The sequence below is a fragment of the Sinocyclocheilus anshuiensis genome, unplaced genomic scaffold (genome assembly GCF_001515605.1).
Source record: "Sinocyclocheilus anshuiensis isolate Anshui unplaced genomic scaffold, SAMN03320099.WGS_v1.1 scaffold1250, whole genome shotgun sequence".
Lineage (NCBI taxonomy): Eukaryota > Metazoa > Chordata > Actinopteri > Cypriniformes > Cyprinidae > Sinocyclocheilus > Sinocyclocheilus anshuiensis.
In genome coordinates this window covers 78,193-85,684 of record NW_015555797.1, presented here as the reverse complement: position 1 = coordinate 85,684, position 7,492 = coordinate 78,193, and the positions used below count along the sequence as shown (strand labels likewise).

At 36.6% G+C, this 7,492-nt stretch overlaps 1 long non-coding RNA gene across 1 annotated transcript in view; it reads right to left on the bottom strand.

Moving 5' to 3' along the window:
* The window catches only part of LOC107674899 (uncharacterized), a 10,811-nt gene extending 8,411 nt beyond the window's left edge, over positions 1-2,400 (bottom strand). The window contains exon 1 of the long non-coding RNA XR_001632548.1: positions 2,389-2,400. This is a non-coding gene — a long non-coding RNA (uncharacterized LOC107674899). The remainder of the gene's footprint in view (positions 1-2,388) is intronic.
* Between the last annotated feature and the right edge of the window lie 5,092 nt (positions 2,401-7,492).

Below are 7,492 nucleotides of genomic sequence, written 5' to 3'. Positions count from 1 at the left end.
AACTGTAATTTAATTACACATTTTTTCTTATTAACTGTAACTGATTACAGTTACATTTATTTTGTAATTAAATTACGTAACGCCGTTACATGTAACTAGTTACTCCCCAACGCTGTACAAAGGAAGCTCCCGTACCACCTCCTCCGCACCACCAGAGGGAACCATCTCCTGAATATTTAACCATCTTTTATTCGGACTCCATTTCCCATCATCCCTCATACCTGGGACTGATCACACACACACCTGCACCTCATTACCCACGCACACATTTAAGCCGCTCACACACACTGACTCTCTGCGAAGTCTTGATTTGCCCTGGCTGTCATTACTGAGCGTTCTACCCGTGTTTACTTTCATTGTGTTTGACCTCGACCTGTTTCCTGATCTACTGTCTGTTCTCTGCCTGCCCTTATTCAGATTGTTCTCCTGGACTGTTTGCTAGCCGCCTGTCCTGATCTCTCACCTGTTTCACGACTCCGTCCCTTGCCTAGCCTCTGCTGTATTGCCTTGCTATTTGACCCCTGACTATCCCTAATAAAGCTGCTAATGGATCTAAACCCTTCTGACGTGTCGCAAAATCTGTAACATTATTTTTAAAAGAATGGATTGAATACAGTTGTTTCCTGTTTAAATATTTTCAGTATTTACCTGACATTTTAATTATTGATTTTTACTATTTAAATAACATCTGTAATGTGAGTTTTTTTTGTTTTTATTTATTTTATAACAATGTTCATTGAACAGTATCACTTACTGTTTGAATATATTTTCTGTATTACATGTCACTGAAATAACATGTGGGACCACCCTCAAAATTTTCTCAAAAGTACAGTAACTTTTGTTAAAAAGAAGCTAGAATGATACTCTGCCTCTTTTAAGAGTGCAAGACTGTACATTTTAGGTGGTGGTGGTAATGCATATTTGGGATGGAATTAGTAATTTCATTAAAATCAGCTTAATAAACCATTTAATTAGCTATTTAGTTTCAATTGCATGTGTTCTCTTATAATTCTGTGAAAATATTATTCTAAAAACCAGTATCAAGACACAGCCTTTGAAGTTGTGATGGAAAACTGCATGCATTTAAATGAATTTATTAACTGATTTGAATTTAGTTCAATAGCATGTGTCCTGAATTACATACGAAAGTAAAATCTGAATTGAAATGTTAATTTAGGAATCAAAAACAAGAAACACCTTTTGAAGTTGAAATAGAAGACTGTATTGATTTTAAATTAATTTATTAAAGGTTTGAATGTAAAACTCAGTCAAAACAACTGCAGTATCTTCCTCTAGGAGGCAGTAATACTGGAGACTCTTTGGAAGGCTTCACAAGCGATTCTTGAATTTCAATAGTGTGACTTCTGCATCTCTTTTGACAATGAAAACAACTGGAAAATTTTCTTTAAGAAATCTGTAACAAGACACAGCCTTTGAAGCTGAGATAGAAGATTGTATTCATTTTAAACTAAATTATATATTGGTTTCATTTTCAATAGTATGTGTTCTATTATAGTTCTGTGACTAAAACCACCATCAAAATGTTCTTCTAGGAACCAGTAACAAGACACAGCCTTTGAAGGTGAGATAAAATGCTATATGTTTACAAAAAGTATGTGTTAATAGGTTTGAATTTGATTCAATAGCGTGTATCCTAATTTTCTTATGAAAATAAAAGATACATAGAAATGTGATTTTATGAACCAGCAACAAGACACACCCTTTGAGGTTGAAATGTCAGACTCTGTGTATTTTCAATTAATTTATTCACATTTCTGAATTTTAAACTGTCAAAACAACTGCAATGTGTTCTTCCAGGGGGCAGTGTACTGCATATCTTAATACGTTTTTTCTCAATTTTTACATTTCAATACTTTTTTTTTAATTTTTGTCTTTGTTATGTGAATAATATCAACATTGAATTGTTCTTTTAGGAAGAAGTATCAAGACACACCCTTAGAAAGTTTTTACATTATTTGTCCAAAATACTAGTATGCATATAAGCATTAATGTGTCCCAGTGGTGCTTAGATCGCACACTTTTTACAGTGGGTCTGTGCATGCTTTTTTTTTTTTTTTTGCTAAGCTAATGTTACGCAATATAAGCATTAATGTGTCCCAGTGGTGCTTAGATCGCCCCCTTTTTACAGTGGGTCTGTGCATGCTTTTTTTTTTTTTTTTTTGCTAAGCTAATGTTACGCACAACTTCTTGTGCTACGAATGACACACAGTTTGTATTGGTTCTTTACTTACATTTTTAGTTAAAGTGCTAAGGATTGCAAGGCTGAAGATGACACAGCTGGTTTTAAATGAATGATCCTAAAGTGAAGTAATAATGAATTTAAAGGTACTGAATTTAGCCAGATGCTAACACTAATGCAAACATTACATTATAAAGGGGTTTATGGTATGTCCCTACTGTAATTCTCAAAAGCATGTTTTTTCATATTGCAGTTCTATTTGGTGCCATATACTGAAATGACTGACATGTGTGGAAAAACTACACACGTCACGTTTAATGCCCTTGTAGGATATCCAAAAATGTTAAATGTTTCATAATTCATATTTAAAAAAGATATCCAGCACTAACAGTCTGAATAACATAAAAACTAAAATGCTGATAAACAGATTTTATTCAGAAACACAAGATGAATCAAATAAGCAATAATTCCTCAACACAATACGTCAATGAGATAAAAACATATTTCATCAGAACATATATTGTACTCTATATTTCTAGCATACATTAATGTAAAAATGATCAAGCTTTGAAACAAAAAGGCAATATATAGATATTAACCATGAATATTATTGCAATTCACAATGGATATGTAAATATAAACACTCCACAATAATGATGAATATATCTTTGATAACACTTTACATGAAGTCTGTATATATAATGCTTAATATTATTTTTAACACACGTAATTGTATATCTTTACGTAACCAATAAATACATTTTATAACATGACTCTATGGAATACTTCATTCTGGAGTAGTCAAATATTTTTAGATAATGATTACTAAACTATATTTCACCACTGTCCATAACAACATACCAGTACAACTCAACCATCTTAAATAATTACTTTTTTCATTTAATTCTTAAATGTAACTAAATATAATATTAATCAATTAAACAGCTTTAGTTTTAATGCATTCGTATTTAAAGTCTAGTATTTATATATGTAAGGCATATTATAGGGCATAGTAATATTAATACTATTATATATGCAGACTTCAACTAAAGCTTCTTTTACATCTAAACCAAAGCTTACTTTTACAATATCAATCCCAGAGAAAGAAAAAAGAAGAAAAAAAAGCACACTTGTAAAATTCACAACAGTGGTCATAAAAAAACAAACCAACAACAACAACAATACAAAACAAAGAAACAAACAAAAAAAAACAATAATTGGTCCTTTCGCATTAAACACTCTCTATTTTTTTAGAGAGCAGAGGAAGTACTACGAAACGTCATGTTGAAAAGTGCATGCTCGTTTTAATCACACAAATGTCCGTATGAGCATTATGAGTCGGAGTTGCATTAATTGAGGAAAGCCGTCATGCCATGGGCTGCAGAGCCAGTCTCCACTGAGTCTAAGGCATCTGTCCTGCTGTGGTTCAGGCTATAGTTGAGGTCGGATCTTCTAGTAAGGGTATTGCTTTTGTTTCTTCCCTGCGAAACAGGCGAGCCAGGTGCACAGCAACATGGCTGAGGTGGCGCCGGCCCCAGTGCAGTAGTACGCCCAGCCGATCTGACAAGAGCCTGAAGACAAGTCAGAGAGAAAGAGCGCTGATTAATATTATACATTACTGTAAATTCCCATGTCAGTTGAGGTGTAACATAAAGCTTACATAATAAAATTTTGAGAATACATATGTAACTGTTCTCACATAATATTAATTTGCAAAACGACAATCATTTTCTGCAAATCTGTGCCACTTATGGAGGGGTTAGGGTGAGCGGCAGCTAATAGTTGCCTACACACTATTGTTATAAATCATCATTATTGTTTCACATTCTCATTGGTTTGTTGGCATGTGGGTGATTTCATGTGCAAGAAAAGCTGTCAGTGAATTGCTCACCCAAGCAGAAAAAATGTGCTTTTGCTGCCTGAAAATCACATTGTATTGCCAAACTAACTCAACTAAAAAAAAAAGTTGTAGGCTAATGTAACTGTATATTTTCATGTTTTCTCAAATGTTTTTTTGGCATAGACAAAGTAGGTATGCTGAGTGCTACGTGCTATGCATAATGTGTACCAAGTTCAAGAAGTCACCACTGATTCTTAATATTCCTAAAGTCTCCTAATATATTCCTAGGAATTAAAATTCCTAAAGTATAATACAAATTTTAACCAGTAGTCTAGACACAAAACTTTGATCCTGTTTCCTTGGCACGTGCTGTGTTAAGTGAATTAGTGTTATTTTCGTAGCATTGATATACTATTATAGTTTTTATTAACATTTTGAATTAGACTATATTTTTGTTTTCATTTTTTTAATAATTGGGTTTTGTTTTTGTAATTATTATTATTATTTTTAATATGGCTATATCATTTTTATATTAGGTTATTAGTTTTTTTATTTAGCTTATTTAGTTATTTTTGTACTTGAATTTAATCTGAATGTTTTTGTTTTTTGAACATTAAGTTTTTAAAATATTTCACTTCAGTTAATGTTTATTTTATTTCAAGTAATGATTTTTTTTTTAAATGGTCCTATTATGCTTTTTCACTTTTAGAATTTTAGTCAGGGTGTAGTGTGTATGTTTGGGCATAAAAAAGATCTTCAAACTTACAAATCTCAAAGTCCACTGCAAAGGGAGTTCCCTGTCAGTCGGTCACTCCGAGTCACGTCGGTGACTGACGAATTGGGATCTCGCTTAGAGAGACCAATCCACTTCGAGTGTAAACTAAACGAGCCAATGCACATTGGCATGCGATTATTGCATCCAGCTGCCGTTGATCAAAGCGTGAGCATAATAAGGCAGCCGGTGCAACGCATACCAGCGCTGAGTAGAGTTTGGGGTTAGGCCCCTGCCCAGCTATGTGCCCAAGGTTCCTACTACTCCCTTCAGGGATCAGGTGGTGAGCCTGCAAGCGCTGCCCCCGGAGGAGGCTGATCCAACCTTAGCTTTGCTCTGTCCTGTCCGAGCCTTGAGATGCTATGTAAACCGGACACAAAGCTTTAGGACCTCAGACCAGCTCTTTGTCTGTTACGGAGGCCGGCAGAGGGGGAATGCCATCTCTAAGCAGAGGATGGCCCACTGTATAGTGGATGCCATTACCCTGGTTTATCAGGCACAGGGTGTGCCCTGCCCGCTCAGGTTGCGAGCTCACTCTACTAGGAGCGTTGCATCCTCTTGGGCGCTGGCTCGGGGTGCCTCGCTGACAGATATTTGTAGAGCTGCGGGCTGGGCGACCCCCAACACGTTCGCTAGATTCTATAGCCTTCGTGTGGAGCCTGTATCCACCTGTGTTCTCACCTCAAACGTAGCGTCGGCTTGCTAAAACTGCTCCAGAGTGTCCGTACTGTAGGCCCTGTCGAGCTCCTCCGTCCCCTCGGCACCCAGACGTGGCGGAACGTCCGGCGCCAGTCCCTCTCTCGCTAAATCCTTCAAAACCGGTAGAGGGCTGGGTTCCATATGTAGAGGCCTAAGTGGTTCCCATATGTGTAAAGTCCACGGTATAGCCTCAGAGCCCGTGTTTCCCCGGCAGACTTCTGCCATATCTATGAGTGTTACAATCACCTCTAATCTTCCATATGTACCTAAACGGATGTCATATGTGTAAGTGCTTCCGAAACCTCCTACTGGAAGGATTGGGCTTCTGCAACGTTCCTGTTCCAATCTCACTAGAGTGGGTAGTGCTATGACAACAGTGACTGGTCTTCTTGTCGCGAGCCCCGGCCTACACCACAATGGGGCGCAGACGGCTCGCACAGGACACTGGAAGGGGCTGGAATTATTGGCGCTTTGGTAGGGATCCCAATTCGTTGGTCACCGACGTGACTGACTGAAAGGGAACGTAAATTCGAATGGTTGGGGGTTGGGGAGGGGCGAGGTCGTGGTTAGAACGCTTGGTTGAGTGCATCAGACAAGACAATGACGAAGAAGAAGTGCTGCTGTAGCCTCAAGTTTTCGCAAGATATTACACATGCACCTGAATTATTATGTATGTAAATATGTATGTTACAATTATGAAAACGTTTTTATAATAAATTGCTGACAGTACAATACTGGACGTGCCAGACTGGGGAGAAACGTATTGTAATAATGTAAATTATGTAAAAAATAATGCGTTTTTCGAACCACCAAGCATGAGAGCATGTTCTAGTACACCCCCAAAACAAATTCAAGACATTTTAAAAGAGCATAATAGGACCCCTTTAAATGGTTTTAGTTAACAATATTAACCCTGCCGTGCACCCTGTAGTTTCGATTTCCACCTCACGAGGAAACAGCGTTAACCCTTGTGCGGTCTTTGGTCACTTCTGACCGGATAATTTTAAATTTTGAATTTTTAAAAATCATAGCTTCACCAGAATGATACAAAACTTGGTGACTTTTATGGCACTTGGTATGTGAACACAAAAAAAATTGAGGGCATGATTCGAAAAATCTAAGTGGTCGTAAAAAAAAATAGTCACACTCATGGTCTTCGGTCAAAAATGACCGACCATAGGAAATGAATGGGAAATGGGGAAAAAAATCGAAAATACAGAAAATTGTTGTGTGTACAATCTACAAATTCCCCACAATGAAGAAAAAAATTGCACAGCAATGAAGGGGTGAAAATCAACACACCAACTCACGCACAGACACACACTTGTACACACACACACCTATGAACTGGTGTGACTGTGGGGTGTGGGACTATGTAAAATAAAATCAATAATTCAATTACAATGCAGTAAAAAAGTGGACAGCAAGGAAGGGTTTACACTCTAAAACATCAAGAGTGTAAAACAGATACATCCACTCACACACACTTACTTACACACACTCACAGACACACATACATAATTATACATACTCAAATGAATTGGTATGGCTATAACCATATAGCCAACATGAGTCAGGAGACTGAAATAAGAGGTTAAAATCAGATCAGACCCAAAAGGATTAAGTTCTGATAAAGCATTCCTGTTAAAAATATTGTTACATTTTTATATAATTTTAATGTTTTGTGTAACAAAATGCTTTCTGTGTTCAGGTTTGAATGTAGTAGTAATAATGCAAAAACCTACGCTTCAAATCAACAATTAAAACAAAAAATATAAACCTTGACAAAAAGTAGTCTTTGGGAATGCCTTAATATACATTTAAATCCACAACCTAATAAAAGTAAACAATTATGTATAAAAACAACTAGGGAATTCACAAGCCTCTCTATAGAGTCCTGTACAGGAATATTGTGGTTACACCATGAAATTACAGGTTTTTTCTTTTTTTTTTTGCTCTCACCAGGAGGTGCTATTCTGCC